Genomic DNA, 14,735 nt, shown 5'->3' on the forward strand with positions numbered 1-14,735 from the left:
ACTAGTCTATTAAAATGAAATACCTTCATTGGTTCTCATGTTTTTAATATTTATTAAACATAGGTATTTGTGAACACTTGTTGTTATATAATATTGAAATGTACACGCATACTGAACATAAAATCATTAGCATAACGGCTAAGTTGGTTTTTACTAAGATTGCAATAGTGTTTATTTTATTATTATGAATCTTATGAGGATAATTTTGAAAGTATGACACAGAGTATCTGAAGAAGATATATACATAATCACATATGTGGTTGTTGTTGTGGTTATTGTTTCAATATTTTTATGAGTATCATACATTCAATGACGAATAGCTATTTATTTGTCATACAAACACCATAATTATTATTGGATTGCGGAGATTAAACAAATCGATTCCCTAGTAACTGAGATAACTGATACATTTTTTGAGCGACAATTTGAAACTAAATCTAGTATTATTTAAATTTGATTATTTTAATTGCAGACTTTTTTTATTAACCCCAATTATTGTGTACGCAACGTTTCTTTTATTTAAATCGCTGAGTACGAAGCATCAAGCTATTTTTTAATTAATTGACAGTGATCTTTAATGTATGTCATAATATAAATTGAAATCAATCTTAATTAAAGCTTGAGCGGTTGGTTTGTAATAAGTTTTGTAAATGTTGCTGTAGGATATGTATGCACAATAAATACTAACGCTCTGGCATATTGTGATGGTGATATGATTATATATTGCACAATGAATATGTGATGATGTTCTTGTGATAATATTGAGGCTATAATTAGTTTTTGAATTAAGCTAGCTAATTTCAAATAAGATACAAACACATCCCAATCCTAAAATTATCAGTAAGTTATAGTATTGTTTGCCTCTAGGCGCATAATTAGTTGAATGCCTAGTTTATCTGTTAATCCTCGCCCCATGTGGTGTCCCAGTGGGTACACTGATATTAATACACGATGTATTGGTCCACAATTAAATCTCTTATAAAAACATGTCTCTCAGGTGACTGAAAAATGGCTGTGTAGATACAACAAATACTACTACAACGGAGACTAAGATAACACATGTTACAATTAATTTGTCTTCCTTGCGTTCTTCTTATACGACAAACACTTCTAAAACAAAAAAGCAAAAAGCCGCTACTGCTACTGCTTCGGCTACTCTTACTGCTACTGCTACTGCTACTGCTGCCGCTGCCGCTGCCACTGCCACTGCCGCTGCCACTGCCGCTGCCGCTGCCGCTGCCGCTGCCACTGCCGCTGCCACTGCCACTGCCGCTGCCACTGCCGCTGCCAGTGCTGCTGCTGCTGCTACTGATAGTGCTACTGCTACTGCCACTGCTACTGCCACTGCTACTGCCACTGCTACTGCCACTGCCACTGCCGCTGCCACTGCCACTGCCGCTGCTGCTGTTGCTTCTGATAGTGCTACTGCTACTGCTGCTGCTGCTGCTTCTGCTGCTGTTGCTGCTGCTACTGTTACTGCTACTTATACGGCTACTGATACTGCTACTTCTACTGCTACTGCTAGTGCTACTGCTACTGCTACTGCTACTGATTCTGCTACTGCTGCTGCTGCTACTGCTGCTGCTGCTGCTACTGCTACTATTGATAATAATTCTCCTTCTACTTCTCTTTCTAATACAGCTAGCGATGCTTCATAATTTATTTTTAAATGTATCATTTTGTTAAAACAGGAAAGAACTGTTATATATATATTCTTAAAGGGATCTTTTCACGCTTTGGTAAATTGACAAAATTGAAAAAAGTTGTTTCAGATTCGTAAGTTTTCGTTTTAGTTATGATATTTGTGAGGAAACAGTAATACTGAACATTAACCATGCTCTAATATAGCCATTATATGCATCTTTTGACGATTTTAAAACCTAAAAATTATAAAGCGTTGCAACGCGAAACGATTGAATAATTTGGAGAGTTCTGTTTTGTCGTTAAATTTTGTGAAACTACGAAGATTGCTTATATAAGGTATAAAATACGTCGAGAATGTGTACACGGCGGAATAGCTCAGTAGGCATAAGCGTTTATACTACAGGACTCTGCCAGGACTCCAGGGGTCACTGGTTCGAACCCTGCTCCGGGCAATGTACATTTCCTTTTTTTTTTTTTCTTGATTTTTTACTGGAGCTTTTATGATCCAATGTTTACATTTATCAATATAAAGCATTTAATGAATAAGTTAAAAAAAATGCCAAAATCTGTGAAAAGGCCCCTTTAAAGGTGTAAAGAATCTAAACTTTTCTGCGATTAAAGTTTTATTTAACTGGATTAGTATAGGCCACATAACAGACGCTATTGTACTGATTTGTACTAAACAACATTTTGTCATAATCAACAGTTTTAACATGCCGCAGTTTCCTTGGAAGTTGACCTTTGATTGGAGTTATGTATAAAACATTAACAAGGTATTTGTTGACAGTTTGTCCTGTCACAATTATATATTAGTTGAGCCAAACGTGTGATAAAGATCCCTTTTGGGGTGGCGATAAATACTATTTATATTGTTCAACAGTGGGAGACTGAGAAAACATATGTTACAATTAATTTGTCTACTTTGCCTGCTTCTTCTTTATATATTTTTCTTGCTAATCGTTTAAGTTTAGTTTTAGTTAAGTAGGTATATCAATTTACAATTTTTGATAGATATTTATTTGGATAGTAATAGTATGTTTTATTTGACTTGACATCATTGAACCGGTTTATTCATTGATAAGATCGGGATCTCCACAGGTGTTTAATCTCGATTGTTAGGTGGGGAGAAGGGTCCGAATGTTAATGTTGTCGTCGGCTTACGAATCACATTTCACAAGTTTTAGACAAATATGCATACGTTATAAACCTAATTTAAGTATTACATAGATAATAACTTATCTTTATTTTGATGAACTACGTTTAAGGTATAAAACTATAATTATCTATGTGTTGTGTGCCGCATACATACCATCTTGCTTTTTTAATTTGATCACAACGGTCCGAAGTCATAAACATTCATTATGCATGGTTGCTAAAGCACAGTGTATACTAACTAACCTATGTTTATTGTTGTTTGCTAGGGTTATTATTATTATGTTTTATTTTTTTTATTTTGGGGGGGGGGGTGGGTGGGAGGGCTTTTATAGAAGATTTCAACTAGTCCTTCAATTAACGAAACAAAAATATTGGTATAGGAAATATAAAAGAGTAATAGACAGCTTCATTCATGCTGTTCTATTATGGTGTTTTAACGCATATAATTATGTATGGTTGATGAAGCACATTGTATGCTACCGATGTTTATCGTTGTTTGATGATGATGTTAAGTTGGTGTTGCTGTTGTTGTTAATGATGATGAGGAGGAGGAGGAGGAAGAAGAAGAAGAAGAAGAAGATGATGATGATGATGATGATGATGATGATGGTGGTGGTGGTAGTAGTGACGACGACGACGATGATGATGATTTTGATTATGATAATGAGATTTGAATTAAATTAATGCGCAAAGATTTTTCTTCAAATGCAGATATCTGCGCTCGGCCGCTGTAAGGGTTATGTAATATTTGCAATCTACATAGGAGTCAATAGCAGATACCAAGCACCATATGCTTATGAGAAACAAAAGCAAAATATTGGCAATCGCTGAAATCTCGAATATGACTTAATCATTTTATTAAATGAAAACCGGTAACTATTTTAAACGGTTATTATATTGCAACAACTTAGCGGTGTTTATCCAAAAGACCATTGTTATAATTACAGGGACGTCAATAGGCCAAACTATTCAGGAAATATGATTTGAGTCGTCAAGGATAGATTTTGAGATCAATGTGAGTCCGATGAGATTTAAAGGGAGTTGGAGGCGTAGGGACAGATTCGTTCGAGTACGCGATCATTTGAGAACAAATTATGTTGAAGCTTTATCGGAATTCCGGAAATTTGCGATCGGTACCGATTTTTCCTGGTTCTTTTTTATTGATTCTGATAAGTTAGCGGCCGGCACGGACATGAATATTAACTGAATATTAAAACCTCTTCGCTACTTTCCGAAAATCTTCGACATGTTGCAAATATCCGTAATATTCCGCATTGTACTCACCAGAAATTGCAACTAGAAAGACTACAATAAATCAGTTAGCTACGGCTCGGGCGGGTATTTTCCTTTTATCCCTGTAAGGGACCTAATGCCCCAGACTACCGGCTATTTTTTCCGGAATTCGAACTTGATACACTTGATATCCCTGAATTAAATATTTATATCCGCAATTTTGATCTCTAGAGTGCTGACTGTTAGTATTGTATTTGACTGGAATGACTGTCGATTATGTGTTTTTAAGATTAAAACAAGCTTACGAAGAACTTTGTGTTTGCTTTTTTGTACGCTTTCTTTTTAAAAATGTATTGTCCGCCACGGACGCAACAATTGACCAAATGTACCAGATTGTGGTCTCTTTAAAGTGCTATGTTTTTACTGCCGTGATATCTTTAACAAACTACACATTATTGATCGTGGACGTTTTATACTCTTATTGAATTTGTTTCCCCAAAATATGCTCTTCTATTAGTAGATGTTTAGGTGACGATGTTCTAATTATAGATCTTACACGGCCAAGAAACACTAGATAGGTCTTTGCAAAGAGAGCTGTTGGATATCGTGAATGCGTTCAATGTGGCCTGTTTATTTCAGAAAGCTATGTGCAATGTTTTATGGGGATTTCTATCAAATTGCCAATTGCAAAATTTGATTTAATTCATTCGGACCTACAAGCGGGAAACTTCTTCATTAAAATTCAATGGGCTTTTAAGAAGTTCGTTGAAAGGCCAAATTTGACGTTAAACAGCAACGCCGAAAAAATTGCTACTCAGTCTTATTTATCACTTATTTTGTAAGATTTACTAGTAGACGTTCTTCAGTGAAATTAAGCAAACACACAGTGCCGACAAATATGGAAGGGTATTTAGGTAAAAATTACATCCTTCTTTGTGACTGTGTCATGATTCTTGATGGTACTTTCAATTAGTATGTAGACACCTTTTCATGCTTGATGACACTTACATCTTGCCTGATGTCCAATGTCTATTTACATTCTGCTTAATGGTATCATGCATGTGTACAGATGCAACATTCTTGTTCGTTAATTGCATGCTGCATATGTGTATGTTGGTTTGTGCAGAGAGACTTGTGCAATAGGCGCAGTGCATAATGAAATCAAATATTAATGCGTTTAATAAATTAACGCGATGGTAAGATGTGAGTTTCACCCAAGCACAAAGCAACATACTATCATGCATGATACAATGATGTCAATTGACAGTCATTCCGAAATGCTACGGAGGACTACGGAAATTTACGGCGTATAACGGAAATTTTATGTTATAGGAGAAGTTGCGCACCTTTGTAAGATATTTGCTACTGAACCGAAATTAACCGCGTGTTTGTAGACTTAACTTTTTTTTGGTTAATGACTAACCATAATTTTTGTACAGTAATTTACCTTCAATAACCAAAGAAAGTCTATGGATATATTTCAATATATGCTACTAATGCATGTATGCAGAGCTCCAGATAAGACGCTTAAAGTCGTAAAAAATGAATTAAATTTAGTAAAAAAGTAGACTTAAATTCTGTGCGTACGGTTACACATTGGAAAAATAAAATAAGAATTCAAAATGTGTGATCATGCGTAAAACTCAATATCAATGCATATAATGTAAACATTTTATCAATGAGTTCCCACTCGTCTAGGCCCTCATTACAATTATGAAATCAACAGCACTTTAACGTTATTATGAATAACAGACCATCTTTACAACAGTCGAAAAGCCGAACGTTTTCCATTATCTGGTCCTTTTATCGCAAAAAGTCTGCTGTAACCCGGCAATTGTCATTAGCTCTTCTTAGACTATAAACCTAAATGCGGATGTGCCAAAAATTATATTTACCTGAAAAAAAAGAATTAATAATAGACTTTAAGGCTGGATTATTATAGAGTGTAAAACAAGATTTTGCTGAAAAAGTTATCTGGAACTTTGCATGTATGTTGAGAGGAAATCGATTACATAATTTCAAATTTACTAGAGTACTTTTATATTGCACCACATAAAATGCTTTAAAACTATAATATTGAAGTGCACATATAAACTTTATTATAGATGGGTAGGTATTTCGTGTCAATCTCTTTCACATATGAAAGAGCTGTTGGTCATGCTGCTTTAAGTACATATAGATGCATGACACAATTTAGATTAAGCAAAATAAAACACTAGGTATTTGCCAAGAGTCAAATATACACGAGCAGTAAGAGCGTAATCGTGCACAGCGAGACTTACTCATGTAGAATTGAAACTCTTATTGCTTTCTTTCGAAATAATTTCATGTGTCCGATCTAATATGCAATATGTCCGGTGTTTTTTTTGCGGATTAATGTTCCGTTTTAGATCCATAATTAACGAATGCCTCAATATTTTCAAAAATTAACACCGGAATAATGTTCACCGACATTTTTTCATACAGATTGGATATAAATATTATAGAGCTTAACAAAAAATACATTAAGCCCTGTTCTCCCGGCACACGTGCTGGACACACAGGTGGTTAGCGTGTGGCTATGATAATAATTAGTGAAAACATCTTTTTGAATGATAAATAATCATATTATAACGAAAAATCAAATTTTCTATATAAAAAAAAATCACTACCGTTTTATATATAACAAGGTATCCAACTCGAAATCATCCGAAAACGGGGTGCATCGTTTTGAGCAGCCATTACTAAATTAATTTTGCAGCGATTTTCATGACCCGGTCTTATTCAACGCAGAAATGAATTTCCTTTTAGGAAATGTATATATATTGTTATATTTCTACACATGCTGGGTCAAATTTTAAGAAATAAAGCTATACATAATTCGCTTGACCCAGTTGTTATCGATCAGACCGTATTTATGAATGAAATCTCCAGTTGTAAAGACACAACTCCGCATTGGAGCAATGAAATCACTCTTGTGTTTAAAATGTCAGTTGGTTGAAATGTATGTAAACAAAGGTTTGAAAATGCGCTTGACAGTTAGTTTTGATGCATAATTCTACGGCAAGCACGGTAAGAATGTTTTTTTCATACGTTTTATTGAATTATGGTATCGAGGTTCGTGAACTTTGCAGGGAAAATGCCCATTTCTCCGTGAAGATTTCAGTCATGAATACTGTCTGATCGATCACAGCTGGGTCACGCGAGTTGTGTATCGTGTTATTTTTTAAAAGTTGACCCAGTATTTGTAAAAATATTGCAAGACATATACATTTCCAGATAGGAAATTTATTTCTGCGTTGAATAAGACCAAGATCGTGAAAATCGCTGCAAAATTGATGAAGTAATGGCTGTTTAAAACGATGCATCCCGTTTTCGGATGATTTCGAGTTGGATACCTTGTTGAATATATATTTAACTTATTTTTTTTAAGAAAAGTTGATTTTTCGTTATAATATGATTACTTATCATTCCAAAATATGTTTTCACTAACTAGTATTATAGCCACACGCTAACCACCTGTAGCTGGACACTTTTAAAAAACACTATACAAATTCAAGTACTTATGCACTTAATTGATTGTAAACAATGACGGTTGAAATCCGTGCGTGGGAATTTTTCTGGTAACCAAGAGCGACGTCAACGTTCATGACAAACCTGTTTATATGACATTTATTTATTGATTTTTTCCAACGTGATTGAAAATTATGTTTTATGATATTTTAATACATGTAGATGAAGTAGTTGTTTTCTCAACGAGGAGTACAATAGTTGTACAGTACTAGACACGAGTACTTGTAACTTTCAGGTTTCTCTGTATACCACAGACATTATATAGTCTTAAAATGATAAACATGTGTTTATAGAAATTGTAGTTGTAGCATGGTAAACAGACTAGAGAAATCTGAAAGTTTCACGCACAGGTCTGTGGCAATGGGGGTTTGGGCTACTTTATAAATATGAGGTCGATATGCAATGCACATCGGTAGATTACGTCTACTGTAATTATTTGGACTAGGGAAGGGCCACAATTCCAACACATCAGCCCCGTTATGTTCTGAATAAAATACATGTATAATTTCTTGAGTGCCAATTGCATCTTACAAATATCAAAAACATTCACGGCAGTCAATTCATTGTGTAAACTTACTGGTCTTCATGGCAATAATGAACGTATTTAGTTTAATGGAGATTATATAACGAAGGGAACTAATTCAGCTTATTCAGTTTACTAGTCAAAATGATTCGGATGTTTTCGCTTTTTTTTCCGAAAAGTAATTTATTCAACATACGGAAAATAAACGCGCGCCACCTGATGTCATAATTTAGTAACTTGCATTCTGCTTACTGCCTGTTGCTAACTGCCGTTGTTAATGACGCTTAGTGGCAAAACCGATTATGACTGGTTTCAGGAATAATGAACACACAAACATTGGATAGTCACCAAGCATGTTGAAACAATCATCAAGTATAACCGATAGAGAACAAGCATGTTGGAACTGTCATGAAGCATGTTAGAATAAACATCACGCATAATGTAAATATTATTCATGAATGATGTAATGTTGCAGCAATCATCAAGTATAAACGAATAGACAACAAGCATGTTGGAATTGTCATAAAGCAAATTAGAATAAGCATCAGTCATAATGTAAATATTCACCACGAATGATGTAACTTTTACCTAAATATCCTTCCATAGACATGTGTTGTTACTAAAATAGACATAGAGATTTGAGCATTGGGAGTGACCTAATCATACTGTGCTTTAGCAGTATTACGGAATACCGTTAGTGCCATCGTGGTTACACATTAAAATCCAGAGGGCGAGAACGCGAGAACGCGATAGTACGATGGCGACAATGTGACAATACGATGATGACAGGGTGACAATACGATGGCGACAATGCGATAGTACGATGGCGACAATGCGAGAACGCGATAATACGATGACGACAATCAGACAGTGCGATGACGACAGTGCGACAATACGATGGCGACAGTGAGATAGTACGATGGAGACAATACTACAGTTCGATAGTGCGATAATACGATGACGACAGTGCGAAAATACGATGACGACAGTGCGACAATACGATGGCGATAGCCGACAGTGCGATAGTACGATGGTGCCAATGCGATAACGCGATAGTATGATGGCGGCAATTCGAAAATGCGATGGCGACAGTGCGACAATACGATGGCGACAATGCGATAGAACGATGGCGACATTGCGATGATACCACGGCGACAGTACGATATGACTATCGCATTGTCGCCCCCGTACTATCGCACTGCCGCCATTGTATTGTCGCACTGTCGCATTGTCGTCATCGTACTAGCGCGTTTTCGCAATCGTACGAACGCATTGTCGCCATCGTATTGTCGCACTGTCGTCATCGTACTTTCGCGTTTTCGCATTCTCGCCCTCTGGATTTTAATGAGTAACCACGGTGGCCCTAACGGTATTTTGTACAGTAAAGTGCATAAAATCTGGTTTGGAATAACAATTTTTATGCCGAAAACAGATGTTGAAAACCCGACTTTGTTTTATAAGTAGTAGTCTAAATATACAATGAGTTTTCCGAGCATTAAATAAACATATTAAAATAAAATTCATGTTCGTATCAGTTGAAGTTCTTGTTAATAGTAGAAGCAAAGAACACAATAAAACGCTGATTGGGCTTACTAATTTGAGGCAAGAAAAAACACATCGCGCTATTATATATAACATATAACGCGCATCCGCAAAGTTCGAGCGCCCGTCTCGGTGCCGTCGTTTCCGGTGAAAGTTTCGCACAGGAGCTACCGAGTTTGGATATGAGACCACGAATCATGGCTTGACTTTATATATCAGTCAGCGTAGTACCTGACCAGACTGCGCGGTTGGACAAGCTAGGATGGACCAACTTCGGCCGCATATGACATAAGACCCATTTTCGGATGACGCGGGTCATCTGACCTTTATAATGTGTATATAGCTTTGAATGGAATTTGCACATAGTTTTTGGCATGGACTTATTGTTATGTTAATGTGTTGCACGCTTTCAAAAGCAGAGGGCATATATAAGATCAATTATACTACGGAGTTCATTTTCTGTTGCAAAATGAAATGCAATAAAGATTGTTACTCAGCGGTGTGTACAGTATGACAGCGTTGTCTGTCTGCGATGCATTTATACTGGTTCTAAGCTGGCATACTCACCAATTGGACTCAACCATCTGCTCGAACAAGAAATGATAAGTTCAACTAGCATAAACCTTTAATTGTAACTCATTTTAAAAATATTCATGTTATTTATATTATTCAATTTATTATTCAAAATTATAATTATTATTTCCTTTATTGTTGTTTTTCGCATTAAGAAACTTATTCGGCTTACGAAACTGAAAAATCCCATTGGAAAAAATCCCATGGGAGAAAAAATCCCATGGGTGAAAAAATCCCATGGGATTTAAAAATCCCATGGGATTTAAAAATCCCATGGGATTTTTTTTTTTTTTAAACACGACTAAACGCATTAAAATATCGTAGTTGTTCATCATTTCTTAAAATATGATGTTTCTGAAAGTTTCATGAATAAATCTCTCAAAATAAGAAAAAAATCCCATGGGATTTTTTTCTCCCATTTTAAAATGGGATTTTTTTATTACTAAATATTTTAATATATAATTGGCATAAAACCAATATACAGTCCTTAAATAACGTTAAAATACTTGCAAACGCAAATAAAACACGTTTTTTACAATGTTTAAAATCCCATGGGATTTTTCTCCCATTTGCAAATTATGGGAGAAAAAAAATCCCATGGGAGAAAAAATCCCATGGGAAAATCGAAAATCCCATGGGAAAATGCAAAAATCCCATGGGAACTCCAACTTTGCTTATAAATTTCATAGTGAAGAAAACGCGTTTTTTGAGTGAAAATAACCAATTATTAATCAACGATAAGACTTTTATCGCATACTATGTCTCAAAGTAGCAAATCCTTAAGAAAAAGGGTACTTAAGTTTGCGAAATTTCGGTTTCGCAAAGTTTTTCCGGTGGCCGTTTTATCTGATGACCCTTCGATCATGCATTTTTACAACCGGATTAAAGTAATAAAACAGAATCATGCCTAAGGGAAATCGACCATTACATTTGCGTACTTGGGTAAATTACCTTGTAAACCTCTAATAAGCAATGGTTCCTTCCAACAGCGTTTGAAATGATATCGTATTAAGAAAGCCAAACGTTTATTGTTTTTACTTTTTACATATTATTTCAGGTGATTGAAAAGATGTTAAGTTGTATTTTTAAAGTACAGAACGAAGGGAACAACACAATAAAATTATGTACATTGATGTATTATTTCTACTTCAATTAAATAATTGACAAACGAACATAACACACTTGTCTCTAAATATTGTTCGTATTAAAATTTTCCAACACGAAAAACAATATCTTTAAGTGACCGGAAACTTATAATTATTACGGCATATAGTAAAAGCAGAGTTGTCTGAACCATAAGTAAAATAAAAAAATGACACAGCTTATTTTTCCCTCAATTATTAATGATAATATGGATAAACAATTAAAAATACATCAAGTCAATTGTGTTGATTACTCGTTATTGAAATATTGCAATGCCAATTATAAGACATCTGATTAAAAACAAAATGTATGGTCGAATACCTAATGTGGAAATACAAACTAATGATACTATTAATGCAACAACAACAATCACATCTTTTCAAGCGCAATCAGAAAACTGCTACAGCTTTGTATTAACAAACATAAATATGTTTGTGCTTATAGATTTAGATTAACTTCAAATCTTTAAGCGTGCTATGAATTGAATATAATTTATATTTAAAAGTTTTGCTACTCTGTTGATAACTAGCAACAGCAAAAAGGAAAATACCATTTTTTATCATTTAATTTTATTTATATTTCATTGTTAATTTGTTTATGATCACAAGGATTGTTTGGATAACAGAGTGTGTCTAGATATATCGGTACCCTTATCAATATTTTTATGAATTGCAATAAAGCGTAGAAATTAAACAGGCCCTAATACAGACACCATTTTTATCGGAATGCGATTATAGTTTCTATTGCAACTCGTAACGCTTTTTGGATTAAATGTGTAATGAATACTTTTAGCGACAAATTGAATTGGTCAAATACTGCATCTTAAACGGATAAATACAATTGAAACCATTGATTTTCAATATTATCAACTTTATTTTTTAGTTATTAATGCATTAAGCCGCAAACTCTTTTAATCAATAAGATTTGATATAAGTCGTAATTAAAAAGAGAATCATCCGAATTCACCGCAAAAATGAGCTGAGCGATAGTTTTTACGGTTGTTGAAATTGTTCATGATGATAACGATGATGACGATGACGACGATGATGACGATGACGACGACGAGGAGAAGAACAACGACGATGACAATGACGATGATGATGATGATGATGACACTGATGATGATGATCACGACGATGACGACCATAACGATGTTGTTGGTGATAGTGACGATAATGCTGCTGCTGTTGCTGATGAAGATGCTGCTGCTGCTGATGATGCGGTGGAGGCGGAGGAGCAGGACGAGGACGAGGGCGAAGACGACGACGACGACGATGATGATGATGAAGATGATGATGACGATGACGATGACGATGATGATGATGATGATGATGATGATGATGATGATGATGATGATGATGATGATGATGATGATGATGATGATGATGATGATGATGATGATGATGATGATGAGATGATGATGTTGATGATGATGGATGATGATAACGATGAAAACGATGATGTTGATGAAAATAACGATACTGTAAGTAGTAAATTAACTCATTAATTGTTATTATAATACACAAGCACATGCTAATGGATCTGTATCCGCAAGGCGGTCAAATGAAAACTAACTTGGTATAAATGTGAAAAATTGAATCAAAATATCATAATGCGGATAGTTAAAATGTGTTCAAATCTAGCGAAATTGTTGCAGTACTTTTCTACCGAAACCAATGCTTAGCCCAGTTATTTTAAAAATAATTTCAAAATAGCACGATACACGTCAATTGGCTAACAAATACATTTGTAAGTTTAACCTCAATTAAAAACCAGTATTTATTGAAGACAGGGCGTCAACAATGTCCGAGTTTCATCAACGTAGCTTAAGTACCTTAAGTACCTTTCCGTTTGATTTATCGCAGGATCCTGGGTCCGCACCCACAGTCTTTTAAAGTGTCTGCATTTAAAAAGATAATAATTGTTGTTTGTAATAATCTTTTACAGCTTATAGAAACATGTTAATCGTCAATTCGTAGAGTTTCATTATGATTTCATTTATTTAAAAAATAAAGACGGTTAACATATTTTATACACACATATATTAGCAGCTATACGCCATATAACATAGGACATAATGTATATTATAAATAAAAGCGCTGAAGGCACTGAAGTTGTTCGCTGTTGTCGTCCTTGATTAGCTGGTTCGCATTGCATATGCTTATAATTGTGCACAGGCTAATCTTATTTGGCGTGCATTAAGCCCCGTTTTCCACGAAAGCAGCCAATATGTACATATTTTAATGATAAACACTAGACTGGCCAATGGCGTTTACAAGCTGGTATATACATTCACTGCTAGAGCAGAATCATTTGTCGTCGGCTGCAGACAGGCAGTGGTAATCGTTCCTAGCAGAGTGAGTTGTGGTTCTTGCCATACTTAAGGCTTCTAAGCACCTACTGATTTGCATTTATAACCCATTCTCTTGAAACGCCGACTAATAAAGTGCGATAAACCGCCTTTAAGCACTTGGCACATTAACAAATAAGAACATTCCACACCTAACTCCTAACCGAGAACCGACGTCTTTAATCGCGAAACTATTACCAGAAATTACCGCCAGAAACAACGATGAACTCACTTCGATTAAATGTAAATACACTAGATTCATTGTGTCCTAAGCAATCTAACATATTAACCGAAAATACCAGCGATTACAGTATTATGTATGACATCGGTCTTACATATCGCCTCAGACATGCGAGAGCGCCACGATGAGTGATGAGTGTGTGTATCAGAGTTTGTTAACATGTCCTACTGGCCTTTTCACGAGATTTGTGTAGCCCGACCTGAATGAAATGGATGTAGTAACAATTATATGAACACGATATATCCGTACCAATATCCATGTGAGCACATACTAATAATAATTAATTTTTTAATCGCCATTAGCTTGAAAATAAACGTAAATAGATACAACAAAGACCAATGCGGAGACTTTAACATTTTATAATATCCTCCCCTGCAATAGAAAATATATAAGGAAACTCGCATTCTACGGAATATAAAAATCTCAATATATCTTTCTCCGAAAAAAATTCTGGTAAAAATCATCTTAAATTTAGCTGTATATTCGTATGTAATTAATTAAACAAGAGTTATAAAAAGGCATCGCAAAAAATTTCGCATTTTACTTGAATAAATTACCTCCCTTAAGCCTATCGGAATATCAAAAATACGTATATAAACAAAACGCGTTCCTTGCATAAGGGATAATAACGCGCGTGCCCGTGCCACTCGTCCTCCAAATACTTACTAAATATAGTACAACGTATCTACAATCATTGCGACTAACTCAAACCTCAGTAAATAAGTAACCAGGATAAATATTCATTTAGGTAATTAAGGTATAAAACATACATATACAAA

General features: G+C 35.0%; 1 pseudogene; it reads right to left on the reverse strand.

The window, feature by feature from the left end:
• The window catches only part of LOC127872374 (uncharacterized protein DDB_G0271670-like), a 33,850-nt pseudogene extending 21,078 nt beyond the window's left edge, over positions 1-12,772 (reverse strand).
• Between the last annotated feature and the right edge of the window lie 1,963 nt (positions 12,773-14,735).

The sequence above is a fragment of the Dreissena polymorpha genome, chromosome 3 (assembly GCF_020536995.1).
Source record: "Dreissena polymorpha isolate Duluth1 chromosome 3, UMN_Dpol_1.0, whole genome shotgun sequence".
In the NCBI taxonomy this organism is placed as follows: domain Eukaryota; kingdom Metazoa; phylum Mollusca; class Bivalvia; order Myida; family Dreissenidae; genus Dreissena; species Dreissena polymorpha.